The following is a 24,434-nucleotide window of genomic DNA, read 5'->3' as shown; positions in this document are numbered from 1 at the left end:
GAACGGCATTAGGAGAGTATCTAAAGGAAGAAGGGGTTAACAGATATCTGGCTGAGATCATTGTTCTGAAATACGTTTTCAATCAGTTAACCAGTGCAAAAAGATAAAACTGTTAATCTGTATGCACTATTGCAGAAAAAAAATAGAACCCTTTTACTGTACTATGTAAACACCCATACAGTGTTATGGGTCGGCTTCCAACTTCAAACACACACCTCCACATTTCTTGAAAATTTCCAACACAACCACAAAGCCATATGTTTAGAGATTCACAGAAATACTCAGCTGGAATTAGAATGTGATCCTTAATACCTCAAGTACGTCAAACAATGATCATCCTGGCTAAATGACATATTAAAATAAATTTGAACTGAGGTAAGACAGTATGCATAGAGTACTTCCATATATTGGCATATGACAGATCTCACACTGAGGGTATGCTTATAGCATGAGTTTACCCTGTGTCCCTGTCTTTTGGTTGCAAAATAATGAGTTTTCACAAGCAATTCTCTGATGCAGCGAGAGTGAAAACTCGGTGATCATTCATGTGAGTAATGGCTCACTTGCATGAGGGTGAGGTTTACAAACTAGCTTCTCTAATTTCTGATCTCCTAGCAAGAGCTATGTGTGCAGAGTATCACCAGCTTAAAATACTTTTACCGTCAGCTTAAATACATTTCCAATAAGTATAATTTCCTTCAAAAAATAGTCTGAAGGATGCATCACATTCTAGGTATGTGCGAAATATCATATTCTTGGGAGAAAATAAATAGGAATGCAATAATTGCTAAGCTGGTCAGATGAAAAGGGTATATAACTTAAAAAGCTGTCTCAAGTAATGTCCAGTAATCAGTGTTCTGGGAAAGAGCATAAGAATTAGCCAGCCTGAAAGTGGCCATTTCCTGGTATAGCATTTTAGCTTCCATCTAGACACAATTATAGCCTCTTTTGTTCATTCAATTACAAAACTAGAAGTCTTAATTAAAAACAGTAAGAAGAAAATATTTCCCTTGTGTTTTGGCTGTTTGTCTTTTTTTTTGGGTTTTTTTTTTTTTAATGGAGCATGTTTTCAGAACATAGAATTAACTAATTAGAGAAGTTTTATGTTTGCTTTCCCCGAATAAAGGTGGAAATTTTCATATTTTGAAATTCTGTTTCATTTCCAAATCATTCTGACACAAACAGACACATTGACAATGAAATGGAGAAGTGTTATTCACTGTGCTCTGCTTTCTGTCATTCAACTGGGAAAACGTATGCAGCCCAGCCAGGGTCTTCAGCTTGGAGAAAATCTCAAATTGGGATAGAGCAGGGAAATAGGGAGAAGTGATATTTCTAACAAAAATACAAAGTCTTAACAAGCAGATAAAAACATGAGAAGATTGCCAATAATTTTTATTTTGTTTCTGTTAAGTGTTTTAACTACTGTAAATTTGGCAGTGAAAAAAAAATCATATATCTTAAATGTTCCAATTCTATTTCCAGAATTTTATATAGAAGATGTCGATCACTTCCATAAAAACAAATATTGTTCCAAAGGGCCTGGTCTTGTCAAATATGTTTTGATAGGACATCTTCACTACTCTTTTTAGTCTTTGGTCCCAGTAAGGCGTAGGCAATTCTAAGTACACATCTACAAGAACGGAGCACGCAGTCTGCTCAAAAAAACAGATGTCACAGAAATTATGGATTTCTTGGCCTAGGAGAGGAGATGACCTCTAGGAACTTCCAAATGTTCCTTCCAAACTCAGCCATTCTGTGATTCTGAAGAAGGGCCTGTGGGCAACGATTATGGGCTTCAGGTTTTTCATAAGTTTAAGTTCTTTTGAACGTGTCAAAGAACTTGTAGAGTCAAATTCTATTTCAGACATCTGGCTACATATCCTTTGCTTTCTTGGCCTGGAAATCTTTTTCTTGTTCTGCCTCACCCTTGAATATGCTAAGATGTTACATAAAGTGAAATGGACCTCAAAACCAATACAGATATTCTGAAGATGAATGCAAAAGCACCAGAGTCTTTAAGTAACAACAGTGCTTTAAGTGAACTCCAGCAGTCAAGTATCAAATCAGAAGATAAGAAGAGGCATGCTGGATCAGAAAAAAGGTCACACAGTCCAGTTACAGAAAAAGTCCATGCCATATTCCCACCGAGTGTATTTCAAGGTACACTATCTGATTCTTACAATGAAAAGCAAACTCCATCACGCAAGAGTTACTGAAAGACAACCACAATGCTCAGAAACTGTTCTTAAAAGTGGCAAGTGCTTTTAGCAGTCTTACACAGATTCCATAATTTTCAGGTATCAGGGAAAGAATTGTCAAGTTTGAATGTAAAGCTATATCAATATTTTCAACATCTACTAACTGATCTTTATTCAATTAGAGTTCATCTTTTAGTTAAGGCACTACACTTCTACTTAATTATTTCAGGTTCTGGCAGACTTACAAACAGAAGAAACTTGTTCCAAGAAAATTTTACCAGTTCTTTCAGCAGTCAGTGTTTTCAGAGGGTTCAGGTTTTGCTCGATTTTTCAGTCAACTGCTAATTATAAAAATACAGTAAAGGACAACAAGCACTACTTAAATTTAATGATTTTTCATTTTAGAAAGGTCATCTAAACAAAATACAATCCTGATTTCATATAACATAGGCTTCATCTTTGTATTCCGTTAGATGTGAGATTGAAGAATGAATGAGCAGAAAATATGTATTTTGAATAAAAGGCTAATTTGCTAAAAGCAAAAAGACTCAATTTTCACACTGTCATTAATGCAGAAATAACATTCACAATGAATATTGACAATATATTTTGTTTAAGAAACAGTTAAATACTAAATACAGACAATTACCTTTTCTGTAACTGACATTTTACAAGTGGATACAAAATTACTGATTAAATAACAGGATATATTTGGAAAGAGAGAAATATAATTTGCAAAGTAAAGGCATAAGCATACAAACAGGATAGTACGGAGAAATCTCAGCTAATTTAAAGAAACGGTTCTGGCTACATAATGAAGACTACTGAGCTGAGGTAAATCTGCCTTAAACCAGGAAACTTTTTTTCATTTCCAGTCCAAGGGAATTTAATCCTGAGGCAAGGTAATCTCTTCCCAGAATAGTCCTTCTTTGCACGCTGTTGCCCTGAGGCATTTATCTCCAGTCTTTTGTCTTGGGATTCCCCATTTTGTGTTACCTCACTGGTGTATTCCTCTCCTCAGCCTCAATTTACCGAAATCACAGTATAAGAAATATCACTTAAAGTAAGAGAATCAATAGCAGTTGATAGAGTGTAAGATTGGATGCCAACAAGCTGTACAGTGTAGTCTCAATTATTCCACAGATGTGATTTTATGTAAATCTTAGAAGTCCAGTGCTTCAAATTTCCCTTTTTACATGGAGCTAATGCCTCAGATAATTCTGTGAAGAATAACTGGAGTGTTCGGACTGACAGAAATCTGATTTCCTTCTTTATTACCCTGAATTTTATTTAAACATTAAAGTTCTAATCATTCCAAAGGTTTAAAGGAGAGGACAGAAAATTCACCAAGCTCCTCATGATTTTTCCTTTTGAAGTACTTTTTTTTTTTTTTCAATGTACCAAACAGCTAAAAAACTGACTAAGCCCCAGCTTTATGTTGCTGTATGCATAGCTGAAAACTGTTTTTGAACGGTGAGATGAAGTGATGAAGGACAATTAAATAATTACGGGTTTTATGATACTACACTGATCACCTCACAACATGACAGTTGGCTGTAGAAATAGACATTGTGCACTCTGTCATGACAAAAAACATACTGGTCTTAGTACGCTAGCTCTCTGTGAGAAGGACACTATTTTTCAGTGACAGTAAATGATGTGCAATGTCTGAAATTACAAAGAAATTTTTACATTTTCAGTTACATACAGCATTTGAAATTAACACTTTGTTAATCATCAAGTTTCCAAGTTTATTTGACTTCTGAAGCAAATAGGTTACCCGTTACCTAAGGGAAATGATTTATCAGCTGAATCTCTAGTCATTCTCCAATCTTTATATCTGGCTTACTAGTGTGGACTCCTGGCAGTTCATTCACTCACCTCAGCCAAATTAAGTGACTTTTTCCTACATTGCTTGGCTTCTTTGCAGACAAGGCCCCCAAGTGGTTCTGATTTCAAACATCCTTCTATTATATTCTTTTTTTTGTTGGTGTTGGGGTTTGGGGTTTTTTTCTTTTCCATCTCAGAATTTATCTTACTTAATTTGGGCAGTTACATTGACTGTCCTTTTTTCCACTGTTACCTGCCCATGTCCTTTAGAAGGCATTATATCCCAGTGTATCAAAGCACTGAAAGTCATTAGTTGAGTCAGCTTCTGAAATAGTAGGCATCAGAAGCAGAATTTTACAAAATCCCATATCTTGCTTGACGTTCACAGATCTTGGAAAAAAAATTAATGTATTTCAAGCCAGACGTAGGCATCATTTTTCCCCACCATGTGGCCCACTGTGATACAAAGTCTACACCTCTGTTCTCTACGCAACATGTCTTGCTTCTGGAAAAGCCTAGAAATTACAGCAACAGTAGCACAGTCAGAAGCCCTTCTTGTTAGTAATACCCAAAAAAGCACCTTCTGGACAGTCACCATCTTCCAGCACACCAGACCATGTCACTGCTGCTCTTTAGACTTACCAGCATTACCCACCCACCTCCCCAATGGCTGCCTACTCCATCCACAGCTAATTGACCGTCTTCTACTTAGCCCCAAACCAGAACATGATGAATGTGCTCGTATGTAGGTGAGGAAACTGGTGACTTTTACCTGTGAGAATGATTCATTCAGGAGCTAGTTTTGTAGCCCAGACCTCATGGTTTTGTCATACAACCAGAAGACTAATCTGCCAATTTTCACCTTCACAAAAAATGTTTATGCATTTCATAGCTGCCTATGTGACAGATGCTGCGATTTCCCTGGCTCCATCTGTTTCTGCCGCTGAGTTGGACGCCCACTAGTGCTAAGAGGTGTCAGGTTTCTCATCAGAGAAGTTGTCCTTACCACAGTAGTATGCAGAAGTCACATGGGATGAAATCATCTGAAAACTTTTGTACTCTGATGCACAGAGCAATTGTTCCAGACACGGAACCACCTCTCCTGAAGGCAAACTTCAAAATTCATTCCTTTCCTGCAGAACTGGCAGGTAACTAGTTATGAGTTTTTCCTCTCCGTAGCCTTACTATAGCAGCTGGAACCGCATGTAATACTACGTCATGTCAAGGTAATTGAGTTATTCATTGCAGGTCAGATTATCTGATGAATTTCAGCATTTTTTGCAAGATAAGTTATTCAAGGATGCATTAGATTAACAGATCTAATTTCAGGTACAAGTGTTCTTTAAATGTTATTCCCTCCCCACCCCCCCACCCCCCTCCTGCTTTGAGAAGCCCACAGTCTAATAACTCCATACTTGAAAGGTAAATCTATGACATACTTTAAACATCACAATTTAACTACATGTGTATATACCCAAGTAAGGCAAAGGACTCCCATGAAAGAAGTGGTAGATAAAACACTTAAACTTGTCTAAATCTTTGACTGCTTAAGCATTCTGCAGGCCTTCTGTATTCAAGACAGTGTATTATTTTATTATTCATTATCATTAATATGGGACTAGATCCAGCAAAGGACTGAGGCACCAAACGTTGCCTAATTGCCTCCTCTTCATCAGATGAAGTAAATTGAATTCAAACAGGCAAAGTATCACAACTAGCTGCGACCAGGACAGAGACCATCATTCAGCCTAATCATCGTAAAAAGACAAACATACAGAAATGAATGGAAGTGTTTCTGAAGGAGGTAGTATGACGCAAAGATAACGAGTGTGGAAGTGATTTGCATTTTGAATTAACAGCCCATGTTGAGTATGCTTTCAGTTTCTTCAAGGAGGTTTAATCAGAAAAGCAAACTGTAAGCAACCTAACAAGGAATTTATTGCCATGCTCTCTAAAAGAATCAAAGCCTTTCGGTTTTCAAAAAGTAAAAGGAGGAAAATCTAGATTTTAATAGAAAGAGGGACATCTAAAGTGCTGCATGTTGAGGAACAACTAATAACAGAGATATAAAAAGGATCTTTGAATTGTTTTCGATTTACAATGAAGGTAACTCAATCATGTGGTCTTGGCTTAAAATTTCAGTTATGTTAATACGTCTCTTAGCTTTAGAACAATTTATGAATTCAAATATTTCAAATTTCTGTTTCAGATTGGTTCAATTCAGATACTCTTTAGCAATAAAAATGTATAAACTGAATACATTTTTATTTCACTGCCCCCATGTAAAAACTGCATCACAAACACTTTAATATTTAAAGATGTAAGGTATTCAATGTATTCTAAAATAAATAAAAAAAAATTAAAGACCATTAATTCATTGCAAACAAGTTTCAATATTTATGTGATTTTTAATCAGATAAAAAATACTGTATATTTAAATTTTTACACTTTTTAAGTTTTGCTTCATTTTTAAGGAAGAATGGGAATGTAACCAGGTATGAGCATTTGTGTATGTGCTCACTTTTTCCTTCAGTCTAAAAAGCAGCTCTTCATATTGGACTTTTTGGTTGAACATTGTTTAAGAAGAAGAAAGTAAAAACTTTATTATCAAGGGGAAAATAATGCATATTTCAAGAGTCTTTATAGCTTAATATCTTATTTGACAGTAAGATAAAAGTTATTTCATCATGTACAAAATAATACCCTTCCTTATTATACATTAGATTTGAGGTATTATAAAGTTCTCATACATCCAAATCAAAGGAGTATTAAAGTATAAATTTGCTAGCCAGCGAAAACTGAAGTAAGTATCGGGCTCTGAATGACTTTAAAAGGAAATATGGGACTAAAATACCATGCAACATTTTTCAATTTACTTTGTGGGATAGGATTTCCGATAGATACTTTATTAGGAAGTCATAAAGTCTTCTCTCCTAGGTTGCTTTCCTGCAATGTCCTGGAAGCTAGAGGTTTTGCATTTCCTCCAAACAAGTTATCAGTTATGGAGCAAAATATAGACTTAAATGTCCAGTGAAAGGACTTAAACACCTAGGAGATGGTCAAAGTGCACAAACTGAAATACAGGAAATTCCACTTTAAAAAAAAAGACAGAAAAAAAGACAAAAAAATATTTTTATTGTGAGGGTGGTTAAACACTGCAACAGGCTGCCCAAAAATGAGGTTGTAGACTCTGCATCTTTGGAGACATATAAGCTAAATTCCCTTTGCTACTCAGATCAGTTCCTCACATTTTTAACTCCTGTGGGTACAGACAACAGGCTGTTTCCTTAAGCAAATTTATTACATACTTAACGATTCACTGCTTTCAAGTGTTTTTCCTGTATCTTGTCTTTTATAAACTTCTGATCATTCTTACAGTCCTCTGGATTGTGCCTAATTAAAACGATTTGTGGGCAGTGGAAGGATTGGTTTGTGTCTTAAGTATAACTTCCCTATTTATGTATCACAGAATAATTTAAATTTTTTTATTTTTTTTTTTTTTCAACCGTGTGGCATTGTTGACTGATGATCAGTTTAGGAATTAAAGTATCTCCTGGACTGCATTTTGCAAAACTATTTTGACAGTCATTCCACATACTACAAGTGCAGATTATTCTTACTAAATGTAGTATCTTGCTGTCTTTCTTACTAATTTTTTTCCTATTTTTGAAGAATTTATGCAGCTTGTCATGTTCATTTCAAATTATATCCCTGCCTTCCAAAGTATTTGTAACTTTTCCAGCTTGTTAACATTAAATAAATGGACTCCCAATTATTGTTGAAAAAGAAACGGTATCAGACCCAGAACAGACATCTGCACAACCCAGTTTCATAAAGGCTTTGATAGTGAACAGCACACACCTATACTTTCTTTTCTTGTGCTCTATCCACCCGCTTTACAATAGTTTCATCTATATAATATTTAACCTGCTCTGATTATGATGTAATCTAAACCTGTATTTGAAACCTTAGAACAACCAAGAAAAACTACATATTTCACTTTTCTCTGTCCCCCAAGGAATAGTTGAAAATTGTATTGATTTAACATGATTGTTCTTAACAAATCTATGTTGGCTGTTACTTACTGCCTTATTATCTTCTAAATGCTTACAAATAGATTGTTTGATTTTCATTCCAAAGCCTGAAATTCAGAATAGACATTTCATCTTACCACCTGAGGTTAAGCACCACATCTTTTTCCAGTTCTCTGATATTTCAGTTGTCCCTCTTCATTTCCCGAAGATGACTATTAACTAGTCCAAAATTATTTCACCCAGTTCCCTAAAGGCAAAGTCAATTCAAACTCTAGATTATCTAAGGTGATTTTAACGTAAAGTTTTTCCTGTTATAACTTGAAATTTCACCCTTATGAGACTGGTGTCAATTGTTAGTCATATGCCACAGCTAAACTTTATAAGAGAGAAAAAAGTGCAAAAGACAATGGCACTTCTGGTGTTCTCAGTGTTTTTTTCATATTCACTTTCCAACCTGCTAACCAATTGACCAATTCCTCTTACTGCTATACTGACTCAAAATATTTTTATCTTCCTGTAAAATTTTGTTAAGATATAACCTGCAATTTCCAAATTTATTTCCATTTTTTATTTGAGCTTTTCCTCCTCCTGGATAAAAACTTAGGATTCCAAAGTTCTGTGTTGCTCCTTTAAAATCAGTGAAAGGATGCAGATTTAGACCATAACATCATATTTGTCTCACTTAACATTAGCTATTGAGGATCAGGCTTCTCTAGGATACTTCCATATGTTCTTCCTACAATAAATGATGAGAAGTAGATTGAGATGAGGAGATAATCTTATGACAAATCCCATCCTAAATTTGGTCTCTGAGATAGGGAGGATAAATTGTCCTTTGGAAATGCTCATCGCTGTTGCTAGTCACAAACTGTGCTCATCACACCCACAGCATGGTTCTGAACTTCTGCAAATGCGAGGGATCCAGATCCAGTGTTTTATTTCTATGCTAGCTGTCATGAAATTATCTTAAACTGCCTTACAAATATTAGTTAACTTAGGTCACAATATCTCTGTGAAAGAAGGAAATAAAGACTGAAGAACCCATCTGTTATCCATCATGAAACAATGCTACCCAGCACTTTATGACAAGGTATATTTTGCATCTAACTCAATATGTAAACAGAATACTGGATTAAGGAGGTGATCAGAAATGACCAGAAATAAAATGAGAAAGGCCCAAAATAAAACATAATTATGATTTAAATCTTAACTATGTTCTGAAGAATGTAATCTGTGATTTCTAATGCAAAACTACTTTGGGGGTTATATTTTTTTCTGCTGCTTCTTCAGCTATGCAGTTCTAACACTGTACAAGCACTTGGTATAATTTTTTAGAGCATTTTTGGTTTAATACCTGTATTTTCATAGATACTCACTCCATGCCTGTATCTTCATAGATACTCACTCCATGTCACTAATAAAGTAGTTAGAAATTTACTGCTTTGGTGAACCAGACATAAGATGTGCGTACTGTACCACCAGTATAAATTTTTGTCATGTCTGGATGATCCTTACAGAACCTTCACACTTCAGACATCACATTTTGCTTTTCAGAAATAAAGAAACAGAAAAGCAAAAGACGATGTCTGTTCCCACCATTTCTGAATGCTCACTAGTAAAGAAACATGGCATGTAATTCTCTAAACAGGTAAATTACAAAGTGTGTCAAAGTACGAAATAAATTATTATGAAGTGTAGAACAATGTATTTGCTGCTGAGTGTTATGATGAAACTCCTGATATGACGACCTAGTTGTTGTTGACATAGCTGTCTTATCTAAGCTAAGGTTTTATTAAAATACGTTACTTTTGTCTGTTCTGCTGATTAATAATGCTTTAGCAGGGTTCATGCTTAGGAAGTGGCTATTTATAATAGAAAGACATGTACATATATATTCTATAACCTATAAAAAGTCTATAACCTATTTAAAATAGGTTGTATTCTGGCCTTAAAAATAGGCCAGAAGAGGCCTCTGGCTATGTACCTAAGACCTGTTCAAATCCCTTCTACTCCTGCAGCTGCCTCAGTCCAAGGGCAGCTGGTGCCAAGGTGGGGTACACATCTGATAATGCTGGGAGTACAAGTCTGGCTGTGGTATGTCTTAGAAAAAGAGGCTTGAAGCATTATGAATGGTGACTCAGCTCAATCTAAATCCAGATCAAATCCTCTGAAATTTGTATTGTTTTCAGGGAGATGGTCACATTAAGGAAGAGGACAATGGTCTTCATATAATCTCCTGAACTTCGTCCTCAGGAGAAAGGAATCAAATTCTTCATATTGTCAGCTTAAGGCATAGTTTAGTGGGGTATCTTTCATGGTGTACAGAACAGGCTTAGTCTTTCAATTGTCCATGAAAGGGGGCCTATTGGAGCTTACTCTAGCTTCCCTCACCCTTTGCCCATGTGCCATGTACCATGGTTTCTGTTGCTGCCATTTCACCCAGGCACCAGGCAGAAACCACCACATCCAATGGCCGCTGGCATTCACTGCGTGTATTCACTTGTGTTTCAGAACAAAGCACTGGTGACTATCCTGACCTCCTGAAGTTAAATGCACTAGAACTCATGAGTCAAAACTTTCCATCTCCACTTCTGTTAAATGAGATGATAAAACATTTAAGTTTCTGACATGTTCTACAAGGCTCAATTGGTGTTTGCAAAGTTCTTTCAGATACTATGATTTAAACAAAGTTTCGTATGTATTTCACTACGTGTTATTATCTCAGTGAGTTTTCTTGAATTTTATGTATGGGAATATTTTCTTACAGTCCTGGCACAAAACATATAGAAAAACCCAGATCAAATATAATAAACTTAAAAATGCAAACTATAGTGGGTGTTCAGAACATCAAATGATGGCAGAATTTAGACTCCAGCTTGAAGATGATAAACATATGTACAGATTTTTAGAAGGAGGCTTCATATTTCAGAAAGAAATGCTTAGATATCAAACCCAAACAAACAGAAAACTCAGTTAACTGATCTGCATGTTGCAATGGTGGATCTGGAATGGTATGTGTCTGTCCACCCACTATTGTACAAACACTCAAGATACTAGTCATGAAAGTATTTATACCATCATGAGCCCTGTCTTTTAACCACCCACATTTGTCTTTTAGGTTCTCACCTGTCAACGATGTAATTCACACCTTCACTTATAGCCCTGACCTAAAGCCAAGAATAATATGAAAGTAACAGGGTTTTTTTATCTCATTATTTCTCCTTAGGATTTATTTGCCTCTGTGTTTTTTTTTGAGAATATTTATGTGAAATCATTCCTATGACAGCATTCTTAAGAAAACCAAGATTTCTGAGAAAAAGTAATTATGTTTAAAATATTCCTTAGGAAATAAACTGAGCAAACTTTCTTTTGACTTGCAGACTGAAAGAGAACAGGTAATTTTTATTCCTGTTTACAGCATGGTTCCTGCTTTGCACTGATTCTGCATGGGGACTTTTCAACTATGAAAGTAGCTGCATCACCCTAAAGACTATCTGTCCACACTTCAGTACATGGCACCCATCAGGATCCTTTGCTCACTTGTCCAAAATAATTTGCTCTCCAACTGAACCTTTTCCAAGTCTCTAGAGAATCTTTTATATTCTATATGTTCAGACATCCTTTTCATAGCTGTTTGACTATCAAATGGATTGAATTCATTAGCTCAGAGGTAGGAAATTTTGTTAACATTTACACAAAGGGATCATTAATTAGGACAGCGGTTTTTTGGAAAGAAGGCTACTTGATGACTGCCCCTTAATTATGCTCTCAAACTTTATCCTAACCTTTCTGTCCTCGACACTGGTATTCACAGATTATGATATCGTAAAGAAACACTGAGATTATCCAGTCTGGTCTTAAGTTAGGGGTCTTCCATGAATTAATTTTTGAACTATGACAGCAGGTACTAACTGTAGTCTGAAAAGTGCTAATGGTCATAAAGGCTAAATCAGGCCATTTAAAGATGATTCTCAGACCATATACAGTGTTGCGGGAAAATAAATTCATATATAGTAACATACTGCAATAGACACGAAACCTGTTATTTGGCTATAAAAGCTCAGTAACTTTTGAACAGCAGTTCAAAAAAAACCAAACACCTTGTTTTAAAAATTTGGAGTCATGCAGCATCTACCATAAAATTGAGAAAGTTAATGTTAACTTTAAAGTAATGAGTTAATACTCAGTTACTCCATTGATTATTCTGCTGCTGTCACTGTTAAAAAACCTTTGTCTTGTTTCTAGTGTGAATGCACATAGTTTAAACATCCAACCACAGGCAAAAAGACCTAGTGATTTCTAATTATGTTAAATTTATCAATTGGCTATGAGCATGTTTTAGTCTCTCAAAGGAGTTAATTCAGGTGTTCCAACTGGGTATGTGCCATCTTAATTTTTGCCGAGTACATGGGTAGCTTGTGTACAACTCTTACATTGATCTCATTAACTTATTTTACTATAAAATGTTTTTAAGAGACTCTAGATTCTTTCCAGCTATTATGAAGGTACAGAATTATGACTGCTACAAACTGCTGCAGAAAAGCGTATGACTGAATAAGTTGCCATTCGGATTAACGGTGTGCACTGTGGGTTCACAGCCTTCACAGTAGGTTGGAGGCTCCATTGCTCAGCTAAATATATGCATAGCAAGCATTGCATATCTTCGCCTTCTTATCCAATGTGCACTAGTTCTAAGGTGAATCCAAGCCGTTATGACCACTTTCCACATTGTACAAGATGTCCTGTTACCACCCCTAGCCTGGGATTGAGTGACAGCTATGAGAAACAACTCTTAACTATATTACTTAGAGAAAAAACAACTCAATTGCTATTCCACAACTGCCAGGCACATCATAGCTTTAAAAGTGGACAGCAATATGTCATAATATTAATGTATTTCTTGTAATAACTGTGCAGCCATCGAGGAGCCACATTTACTAATAGCAGCACAAGCACTTTGTCAATCACTGCACACAGAGTCATCCACCAATCTTGATGGTTCTATGTCAACAAGGCTTCTTCAGAAAGGACACGTAAAGATTTGCTGTCATCATAAAAACACTTTTGCATGAATTACAAGCTATATGCTTGCTTACCAGTCATTCACTGCTCTCAGGTGATTTGAGAAGTCTGTCCTTTAAGTCTGACGTGTGAAATATGAATATAGAAGGGAATAGCCCTAGAGCGATCATACAAATAACATGAATCACACATGCTGTGAGTCCTCTGCACAAGGGCTTGTGACGTGGATCCATGGATGCTTATGTTAGAGATAATGTAGTGCAGGTGAAATGCAATGTATCAGATTCAGTGCCTCAGTAGCCTGATATTCTGGGCTTTTAAAAGCAAGAAACAAGTTCAATATCCCCTTGGAAAATCTACGTGCCCACCTTTTACAGCCACACACCCATCCACTTCTAACACTGCAAAATGACAAGACACTGAAATTGCATGTTACGTTTTACTTTTTCAAAAGCTGTATCTCACCTAGCACATAATCTTATTCATGTCTACATGTGCAAGCAAGTTGCAGTTAAAACCTCATGAAAATATGTCCAAGTAGTATTTTAAATATGCTCGCTTACTCTATAAATGGGAGCCCTAATAATATACAATTATCTATACATATATAGTTACTTATTTTGATTTCCTCCAGGACTATTAATTACCTCTCAGATTTCAAATGCCTCACAGCCTCCCACAAAACCTTGCAGTCTCTCTGTAGCACAGTGCAGCATGAACATCTCCTTTGGCTCTTTCTTCATCTTCATTCTGCAGTTCCTAGCCTGCCGCTGCAGAGATTTCAGCTGGAAAACACTCTTCCTTCGTGGTCTGCCTCCACGAGGGACTCAGCCTAAGATTTAGTTCACCGAACTTTGACTACAGTAACATCTACTCTAACTTAATCAATAAGGACCCTTCTAAAGTCATTGGGTCATGTAATCTTTCTAATTAAGACAGTGATATTGTCAGCCTGAACCACCTACTGGAAATGCCTATCTCTCTATTGAGATGAGAGAGAGAATGGATGAGGTGGCTAAGAATACATGTGTATCAGTAAAAGAAAAGGACTTGGACTGTTTTCTGACCTAAGCCCAACCAGTACAGCACATTTTTGAGTCTTCCATTCAGTTACACGCAACCTTTTGCTGCCAAAACAGGGGGGATGCTCCCAAACTGCTACTGGAATGATACCTGGCCTAGCCTGTCCCCCAGCAGTGCCTGAATATTGTCTGGGAAAGAAAGAGTTGGCATGGGAAAACACTGTGCCAGGATCTGTGCTTAGAGCTGGACACTATGGATGATTGCATGCCAGTGGTAAGGCACACATCCTGCTCTTCTGTGGTTGACCAGTATAGGTGTAACCTAAGCATATGTAAGTATAACTTCTACACCACTAAAAATTAATCAAATGAATACACATTCTGGTCTTGAATATATTCTGTATTAAAAGGGTAAATTATAGTAAAGGAATCAATGCTTCTGACATGTAAGAAAAAGAATTACAAAACCTCCCTACCCAATTCACCCACTGTGCTAAAGAAATCACTTACAGAGCATTTAGCCAAAAAACACAGATCTGAGTAGTGTCTACACCAGAAGAGCCTCTGCCACTGTAATCATGCCAGTTATCAGGGCTGGCACTGTAATCATGCCAGATAACAAGACTGGCAATGGTGCTACAGTAACTCTTTAATGTAGACCTGGCTTTACTGACAAGCAAGAACTAAAAGTAAATTTCTGTACCCCAGAAAAAATTAACAAAGTTGCCCTTACAGATGATTAAACAGAAGTAAACTGATTGAACCTGTGCAGGGATTCTTACTCAAAATATAAAAATAAATTCTAAGATAGATTTGCCTCTGAAAGGCAATTAAGATACACCAAGGTTTATTTATATATTGTAATAAAACAAATGTTTTTATTATATGACTGCAATTTTTCTCATACACACCTACTATTTGAATCTTTTTTTCTTTTCCTCTTGACACAGCTACAGATACCTTTTCTGAATAATTATTATGAAAATTATATTGTCTGATTAACAGCTGTGTAGCTTCCCAATAACCTAAGAGCTTATTCTGTAATCACAGAAATAGTCTTTCTGAGAGCAATGGGGCTATTTGCATGAATAAAGACTTGCAGCCTCAGTCCCTAAATTTGTATTTATAGTATCTTTAAGTATAATAAAATTAAATTACAAATGAGTCACTGATTAAGTGTCCTTTCAAGTGCTATAAAATCTTGCATTCAGCTAAAGCTCCCTACTGTTCCTGCAATAAATAAGTGTTCAGAAAGATAACACTAGAGGGTTTAGTAGGCGTGCAGATCATGGGATCTGCTTTATCCCAGTTTTTGATGGAAATGGCTTTTCAAGTTTACATATCATCTGAAAAGATAACCAGGGGCATCAAACTTCATTCTAGTTCCTCTTCAGACACTGTAATTACAGCTTTAGAAATGAGGTCTGGAAGGATTTGAGGAGATCAGTTCTCTGCTGGCATGAAATGGGGGACAGCTGGCCAAGCCACAAGCTCCACCAAAACAACAGGCTCTTCTCAGGTCACCTTAGTTACCATAAGTGACAAAGAAATATGGTAAGAAAAGAAAACTCCAAGGAGATGTGGATGCCGTTGTGAAAATCTTTCAAAAGAAAAATGAGGTAGGCAGTGAGGACCATGATGCTATGCTGGAAAGGCTGCTGTCAGTAGTGAACTTGATTAAAGCACAGGTGCTCCTTAGTTTCCTCTTTCCCCTCTATCAGTTTCCTCCCTTCAAATCTCTCTGTATTTCCTACTCTGAAATTAGTCAGCCACCCATCCATCCCATGTCTGAGACACTGTGTGTCTCTCATTTCTTTTGTCCAAAATACTGATCTTTTCCCTCTCACCTAGTGGAAGGTATGGAAAGACGGTGTTCCATACACCCCCGTCACCACCCAGCCTTTTTGCCTGGTCCCTGACCAAAGCAGGCTTTGTGGAGGAAATATGCTTGAAGAGAAGAAGGAATGAAGTGTGTTTCATTCTTCTTACCCCCTGCCTTCTCCTGCTGGCTGGCTGGCTGTCCCATACCCCCTAGACAGTTGCCAGCTGACAAAACACTGGTCAGTTTTTCAAGTGGTACTTTTTTCCATATTTAACCAAAACCTGTAGAGTTCCAATTATTGTAACTTTAAACTGCAGATCTGATTGGATCTTGTGTTCAAAATGTATCATGTTCTACATGAGCAAATGGAAAAATCCCAGTATCTTAGGGTCTCAGTTTGTCCATAATAAGCCGCTCCCCCCCCCCCCCCAAAAAATAATTGTTTCAATGAATTATGAAAATAAATCAACAGAAAAGTGTTCCTATACAAACCTTTTTCATATTAATTGGAAAAAACCCAACCTGCTTCAAAGGCTGAACGTTGAGAAAAATGTTTGCACAATATAGAAAGTATACACCATGCATGCATAGAAAACATGCATAAATCAAGCTAGAAACTTCTTCCTTTTCTGTTTAGAACCTTACAGCTTTAAAAACATAACACAAGCCTGAAATCTATAACTGGGAGTTCTGGTTGGAGAGGTGGACACCAGGCACAAAAACTTATGTAGCTCTTTAGTAAGAACGTGATGCAAGGCCTCTCATTATCATTTCAGAGCCTGTCTGCAATTTTAGTGGTATTTAGATGATGCTACAAGAGCAGAATTACTCTATTTACTTAGTTCATGTCAGGAAGTTGTAGAAGATCACTTCAGATTGGGACACCGGGTGCCCACCAAAGCCACTCTATCACTTCCTTCCTCAGCTAAAGAGGAAAGAGAAAATATAACAAAAGCCTTATAGCTCAAGATAAGGACAGGGGGAGATCATCTTGGGCAAATCAGACGCGACTTAGGGAAATTAGTTTAATTTATTGCCAATCAAATCAAAGTAGAAGAACGAGAAATAAAACCAAATCTCAAAAACACCCTTCCCCAACCTGTCCCTTATTCATGGTCTCAACTTTACTCCTAATTTCTCTACTTCCTCCCTACTAGCAATGCAGGGGGACGGGAAACACAAGTTGGAGTAATTTCATCACACATTGTCTCTCCCACTCCTTCTCCCTAGGGGGAGGGCTCTCACACTCTTCTTCCACTCCAGTGTGGGGTCCCTCCCACAGAAGACAGTTCTCCATGAACTTCTCCAATGTGAGTCCTTCCCGTGCGCTGCCCTTCTTCACAAACTGTTCCAGCATGTGTCCCCCATGGGGTCCACAAGTCCTGCCAGGACCCTGCTCCAGCACAGGCTTCCCACGGGGTCACAGCCTCCTTTGGGCATCCACCTACTCCAGCGTGGAGTCCTCCACAGGCTGCAGGTGGGTATCTGCTCCACCATAACCTCCATGGGCTTCAGGGGGAGAGCCTGCCTCACCATCGTCTTCACCACAGGCTGCAGAGGAATCTCTGCCCCAGCGCATGAATCACCTCCTCCACCTCTTTCTTCACTAACCTTCATGTTTGCAGAGTTGTTGGTCTTACACACCTTTTCTCTGGCTGCAGTTGCACAGGTTTCTTTGTCCTTTCTTAAATATGTTATCCCAGAGGCGCTACCACGATCATTGATGGGCTCAGCCTTGGCCAGCGGTGGGTCCATCTTGCATCCGGCTGGCATTGGCTTTAGTGGACATGGGGGAAGCTTCTGGCAGCTTCTCACAGAAGCCACCCCTGTAGCCCCCCTGCTACCAAAACCTCACCACACAAGCCCAATCCACTAACGTTGCTAGACAAATAAATATATATATATAAACATAATCTTATCTCATAAAGAATTGTGCAAATGAATAGTTGTTACTTGCTGAAGAAGTCCCACTGCCTCAAAAATTACTTCCGTAATATTAGAGCTCTGAGATGGGAAAGGGCTATTCCCCAAGGCTAGCAGGACTTAGTCCTTTACCATTTTTTAACTGGAAATGTTGAGCAGGGAAGATTCAAAGAGTGACTTTCCTGTGGCTGACAAGTGCTTTGCACTCCAAAATTCAAGCAAGGTAAAAGCTAGAGTGGACACTGCTCAGCATCTCACCTTTAATTTTACCTTGAATCTCACTTCACTCCATCTTGGGATTGATGTGTGAGTGCAAGTAGATTAAACCTGTCTGACTGAAACAACTGTTTGCTGCTGCTATTCACCTTGCCTCTTGCAGAGGTGGCCGCTTGCAGATGGGAAGGCTGGTCCAACTCTAATGGTATTTCTTGAACAGCTTACCGCTGGCATAATACGGCAAAAAGCCAGCTGTAAAATGATGCCATTCAGGAGCAGCCTTACATGCAGCCAGCTGTCCTAGCCATGGGGACAGCACCCGCAGCGAGAAAGGTAAGGCAGAGGGCTCCAAGACACTTCAGACACCTGAATTTAATTGTCCTGTGAGTCAATGTCCTCAATCGCCCTGAATATCCTTCGGACTTGTTGCTCTTATTACTCCATTTACACACCAAGCCATTTTCTATGTCCTGCTCTGAAACCCCTTGGCCATGCAATTTCTCTGGTGTTTCCACTTTCAGGCTTAGCAGAGACCACAAAATTTACTCTCTGTTATTTAACACCTCAAGCTAGACAGCAATTTGGCCATAGAAAGGAACAGTCACTGTTTTATTCACCATTAAACACAGACACCTCTTAAACTGTTCACGGTGCATTTTTATTAAACAAAAGGCATATTATTGGCTTAGAGCCATTTCACATAAATATTTATTGGTCAAGATCTAATAACGTAAAACATCCTAAAAAATATTAAAAGAATCATATAACAAGATTTGTATGTCAGATCACATAAAACTGAGAAATTTAAGGTTGATTAGTTGGAAATTATTGCACTGTATGAACTGAATGTTGCTGAAAACTAAAAAAAAAAAAAAATAACATGAACATATAAGCAGAAGTTCTGATATCTACTCCAGATGTATCCTTTCAGCCTAGTTTCTTGGTGCAGTAAGGCTTATGCTACCATGCTCTCTGTCCCACAAATAACTTCTGAAGTAACTCACCAATTTCAACCAATTTCATAACTTATCTTTTCAAAGCTCATATGGTAATTGGGATCTGGATAAAGGAAAGAGCCCCAAATTACTGTCTTCCCTGAAGAAAAAGCAAATACAAATTTTCCCTTCACCTCCTTTGAGGGATATCAGACATCTGTCCATTCAGTAATCCTATATTGGCAAGAAATCATCACAAAACTTGAACATCAAACCACCTACAGCAAGTAATAAAAAACCCCACCTAAATGAAGTTGAGGAGGAGGGAAATACTGTCTATGGCAAGAAGAAAGGATAAAATTCACAAGACAAAACTGAACAAAAAAAATTCCACTACCTGTTGAATAACTTTTTCCTTCAAAACATTTTTCTTCTTTTTCTTTTCTTCTGTTAAACCCCATCAGCTTCTCTCACATATATTTTTTTTTTTTAAAGAGAAGGGGTGAGTTTGCATTTAGAAGCTAGTAAACAGCAACCATCAAATAAGATGTACAAGCCAAATAAGATGTACAAGATTAGGAGCTTCTTTTTGGTATGTGTATATGTCTTGCTATGCGTTATGGGAAGATCTTAACACATTAAATAACACAGTATTAGAGACTCAAACTGGAATGAGGTTCAGGATGTCATTCATGGGCATGCTGAAACAGAATTTTAACTAAGTTTAATCTATCATGGTTTGTTGGATCAAAATGTCAGGCTGACTAAGTTAAAATACGGAATATTTTTCTCATGAAGATTAAGAATGGAACAACCTTTTCAGTGTTTTGAGGACAAACACTGAAGGTGTTTGTTGCAGTTTTGGCATACTTCCATAAGTTACTCTTGGAAGGGACAACAGGAATCTCCACCTCTTCAGTGGCACAGATACCTAATTGCTTTCTAGATTCACCAGAAAATATTGGGTAATTACTGGCTTTATTATGCTTCTAGAAATAGCTGATATACATCTCCAGTCTTAGTAAAAGACATTAACAGAAAAAGCAGTGAAATGGGCTGAAAAGCAGGAAGTGAGTCACTGGCCACGGAATGACCTGGTTTTACTTAAGAACTATTCCACAAGCTAAAACTAATGCTGAAAGCTGTGCTGGAGAACAGAACCAAGTAGGTACTACATGTATCTACACACAGACAGTTAAGGACGTTAAGAGAAATAATTAACAACATATTATGATGTGAATTTAAAACGCATCAGAATGCCACACAAACATTCAGTGTAGACCTTTAAACTGTATCTATCATAATAAATTCAGTCATGTCTGGGAGTGTTTTCGGATGCTGGAACGCCATTGTCTGTATGAGTAAATACTTGAATGTTCCTTAGCACTAATTTGGCTCATGCCACCTAGCATGGTCCAGACCGTGCCCAGAGATGGTTCATGAGCTTGTACAGGCTAGTTCACTTCCAGTAAACAGTTTACATGTAACACCCTGTTCTGGAGCTAAGAGACTTTGCTACCAGAGGTGTGGGCAGCATCATGCCAGTTGGCCTCAGCTTCCAAAAGTGCTGTCATGCACATATAATTCACTCATATAAACACAGCATTAGTGAGAACTGTGGAGAATTTGTGTGTAGTAGCTACACCATCTTGAATAGTGAGTAGCTGCTCCCAGGGAGAGAAATCATTGTGTACATCCATTGTAGGAATTAATGAAAAGCAGGTGTTATTCCCATGCTTGTTTTTTGCTCTGTGCCTCTTCTTTGTATACAGGTCCTAAATAGTGATGTTAGTATACACAATTTCAAGCCTATATTGCCTTGCGATTTCTCATATTTCAAGAGAAATGTGGTAATCAAGGATTTCTACAGTAGCTTTTTAATGAAAACTGAAATATTCACTTAAAAATTATCTTCTCACTAGCAATCAGTAAACATGGAAAAATAAGGCTTATCCAGTAAATTAGTCAGTACCAATTATTCTTCCACTCTGGTATTAATGACTCAACATCAGCTTGGCAGAAGATATTAAGCTGGGTCTCTCAGGGATCTATTCTGGCTTCAGTATTATTCAATATTTTCATTAATGACTTGGAGGCTAAAGTTGGGAATATGATAATTGCATTTCTAGATAAATACAGTGCTGAAAGCAATCAAAATATCATGGTGGTACAAGACAGATGTAAATGGCACGGCTTGTGTCTACATCATCAGTGTAGAACAAGGCAGAAGCCTAATAACCATGCCCAGGAATTCTGGACATCGCAGTCCTACCAAGAATAATAAAAAAACCCTATAGAGATGATAAATAGGATATAATTTCTGAAAAAGAATACAGAACCCAATGACATTACATGAAGTATTCCTGATAAGAAGAAGCAACCAGATGCACACATATAAAATATGAGAATCAGTAACTTTGCAGTTAGAGAGAAGGATCTAAGTATTTTAGCAGATGATGAATTAAATGAGTCAACAACATGACATGTTTCAAATACCATAAATGCTATCTGGGTTATATTATTAGGAGTGTCATGTTAAACAAGCTAGGCAATTATGCTGCATTGTTTAGCAGTACATCAGTGCACTTCAGAGTACTATTTTCAGTTCCAGTTACTCCTCAAAAAAGTGCAGAGAAAAAAAAAGGAAAAAATTGTAGCAACAATTTAATCAAATCTGGAAGAAAGTCTCAAGTGGAAGAGTTTAAAAAACCTTAAAATATGCAGATTTAATAAATGTTAAGTTAAATAAATTGATTCTGTAAATACTACACAGCTGAATTATCTTTGCATATTAACCAGAACTAAGCATAATGTTATAGAATTAAATTTAAGGATTAAGGTAGAAATCTGAGCATAAATATTTGGTAGAGCTTTGACTTTAAGTTGGCAAGGAAAAAAGCTGTCAGTTGAGTCAACGAAAGTACTAATCACTGCGAGAAAACAGGCGTGTTATGCGGGGTTAATGGGAAAAATCATTCCTTTGCTACACAATTTTGGAATCCTGGGACCGTAAGTCAGATATGTGTCTTTTGTGAAGAAGTTACAGCCATTCCTGGCAGAAGGGCTAGAAATAGTATTACCCATGAATGGAATAGCTACTGGAAGTGTCCCTGGAGAAAGTGTGTTGACTGGTACAGTGAATGAGATTGCCAGCCAAAATGCATAGAGAAAAGCTTTGCATCACCAATAAAGAAGGCAGAACAGAGGCAGCGCAATCCAGAGGACTGCAAATTTTTTTTTAAAAAAAAAAGTTTCAGGCAATTTAATCCACGTTATAGAGACAGTTTAGTGCTTCACATGGGATCAGAAGAAAGAGTAGGTCATAAAAAGAGGTAGGAGGCAGTCTGAGAGAGCTGGCTGAGCACACCAAGTCCCATGAAAAGTCCCACAGATGTGAATATCTGGACCAGGGACAATGGGGAAGGGGAGTGTAGCAGTGCAGGAGCGGAAACAATACCTAGTACAGAAAAGAGATTTTTGCATAAGGAAACTTAGTATGATGTCATTTGACAACGATACTTTTAGTTAAGGTGTGGTGAAGGATTCAGGTAGTGTGTATTATCTTTCTACAGCGCTATGTGGCCCATTGCAATTAAAAATCTTTTTACCTTGCTATATAGAACAAGGAGATCCAGAGCAAATGATCATGTGGCCTATTGCAATGTAAAATAATAGACGTAAACTTGCTTCTGCATTCAGCTCTGGAGCCTCCAATATAAGAACATGGACCTGTTGGAGCAAGTCCAGAGGAGGGTCACGAAGATGATCAGAGGGCTGGAGCACCTCTCCTGTGAAGACAGGCTGAGAGAGTTGGGGTTGCTCAGCCTGGAGAAGAGAAGGCTCCAAGGAGACCTTATGGCAGCCTTCCCGTACCTCAAGTGGGCCGCCAAGAAAGCTGGAGAGGGACTGTCTACAAGGGCATGTAGTGAAAGGACAAGACGCAATCGTTTGAAGCTGAAAAAGGGTAGATTTAGATTAGATACAAGCAAGAGACTCATCACTGTGAGGGTGCTGAGGCACTGGAACGGATTTCCTGGAGAAGCTGTGGATGCCCCATCCCTGGAAGTGTTCAAGGCCAGGCTGGATGGGGCTTTGAGCAACCTGGTCTAGTGGGAGGTGTCCCTGCCCGTGGCAGGGGGCTGGAACTAGATGATCTTTCAGGCTCCTTCCAACCCAAAACTTTCTGTGATTCTATGATTCTTTTATCTTGAATCTGTTTTGAACACCATTCCACTGACTGAAATTTATCTCATGGTTTTTTTAGCTGTCTACCGATTATCTATTGTTAGTCAATTGTTTGGATCGCACTTTAGTCAGCAAAAGAAAACATTCTCAGAGGACTTTCCATTTCTCATTCTCTTTATCTCTCTTTCCCTCCTCCTTCTTTACTGCTTTTTTCTCTTTTCTTTCTTCCTTTCTACCTTTCCACCTTTCTTATTTGAGATAGTTTTCTGCAACTTTGTGTATTGAACTGGTCCCGAGGGATCTGATGAATACCACAGCTGGTGCAGCTGCTGAGTGAGAAGTGAAGAAAAATGGGCATGTATCTGTCAGTGGTATGAAGTTGTCGAGAACCCAGATAGCTACCCAACAGAAACTAATGAACCACTACGTAAAAGCTACTGTTTTGTCTTTAAATACTTACTGAACAATTCCCCAAAACACAACATACCCCACTATGCTCTTTCCTCATTAAGCAGAAAAGCCCATTCATTTTTTTCTGATAGCTTCATAATGTTTGTTTGGGGTTTTTTTTGTTTTGGTTTGTTTTGGTTTTGTTTTTTTTTTTTTTTTCCATGCTGTCCTTTGCATATAACATTCTCCCTAGACTGGAAACTTGCTGTCATAGACAGTTCACTAGGTGGCACATGGGAAAATCTTGCACACGTAATTATATGTTTTAATTAGTACTAAAGGGAATTACATGTATAAATACCACACACTTTTGGAACTCAGTTTAATGCAAAGCTGGAAGGTTATTGAACTTTTCTGGTTAAAAAAATGAACTATTTCAAGAACAACAGGAAGAGATATTTTCCTTTAATGTTAACAATTGTTACCTCTTGATTACAGTCCCTAATCCAATAATCTGTACTAAAGTAATGTTTGTATGAGGAAGAATGGGAGTCAGTTTCTCTCAAGAACGGGTTATATTTCTGCATTTCTTATCAGATGATGAATTATGTCTTTATATCCATTCTTTATAAAGCCATTGAAAAGTCTGATTTACTAAGTGAATAAACATGTACTTGAAAAGTCCTTATGCTCCCTTAGAATTTTTATGATTCTTATTTATTGCGACCAGAAACATAATTTATTGCTTATAGTATTTAGAGGTCATGAATAGGAGAAGGAGGCAAAAGCAAATTGACAGAAACTTCAATGTATTCTGAATACAATGGCAGTCTTGTGTACCGTAGACTAACAGA

This window comes from Falco peregrinus, chromosome 7 (assembly GCF_023634155.1).
Source record: "Falco peregrinus isolate bFalPer1 chromosome 7, bFalPer1.pri, whole genome shotgun sequence".
Classification (NCBI taxonomy): Eukaryota; Metazoa; Chordata; class Aves; order Falconiformes; family Falconidae; genus Falco; species Falco peregrinus.
The sequence above is the reverse complement of the archived record's forward strand: the minus strand, read 5'-3'. Positions refer to the sequence as shown.